Below are 691 nucleotides of genomic sequence, written 5' to 3'. Positions count from 1 at the left end.
GATTTTTGCGAGCGGAGCAGATGCGAAGGTCAGCGCGTCCCGAATTTTGTGCCCCTCGACGCCCCTTGCCGGCCACCAGGACGAGGAGCGGAGGACATCGAGGGACGAGGATGCAGAAGACGACAACGAGCGGAGCCCTCCATCAGGTGAATCGCACTCTCGTACTTTGGCGACGAAAAATTATTATCGCGAATTATCGGGCGCTCAGCAATAGAAAATATTCTATTGCTGAGAAAGTATCGTAGTTACAATACAGTATCGCGTTTAGACGGATCAGCTGTATTTACTTTCAGCGAAGCAGCCGTCACGAGAAACCCGGCAGGAAAAAACGGGAGAGCCGGGAGAGACAACCAAGCGAACTCCCGATGTCAACAACGTCTCGAGACGAGAAACGTCTCGAGACAATGGTACCGAAATCTGCCGATTCTCGAATACCGACCACCCCAGGACGAGGGGGGTAGCGACGAGGGAGGATCCACGAGGATACGTGATCTTCCCAGAGCCGATCAGCTGTTAGCCTTACCGCGACTACCGCCGTGATCGGACGCAACGAGAGCAAAGCCCTCCGAGAAATAGACCGAGCCAGTATCGCGTGTGAGAGAGAGAGAGAGAGCCGAGAGAGAGTGAGCGGAGCGAGAGAGAGTGAGCGGAGCGAGAGAGAACTGGGAGAGGGAGAGAGGGAGAAGAGAGA

Source organism: Odontomachus brunneus, unplaced genomic scaffold, assembly GCF_010583005.1.
Source record: "Odontomachus brunneus isolate Ranch 3 - 2012 unplaced genomic scaffold, Obru_v1 Obru_scaffold_412, whole genome shotgun sequence".
NCBI lineage: Eukaryota > Metazoa > Arthropoda > Insecta > Hymenoptera > Formicidae > Odontomachus > Odontomachus brunneus.
The sequence above is the reverse complement of the archived record's forward strand: the minus strand, read 5'-3'. Positions refer to the sequence as shown.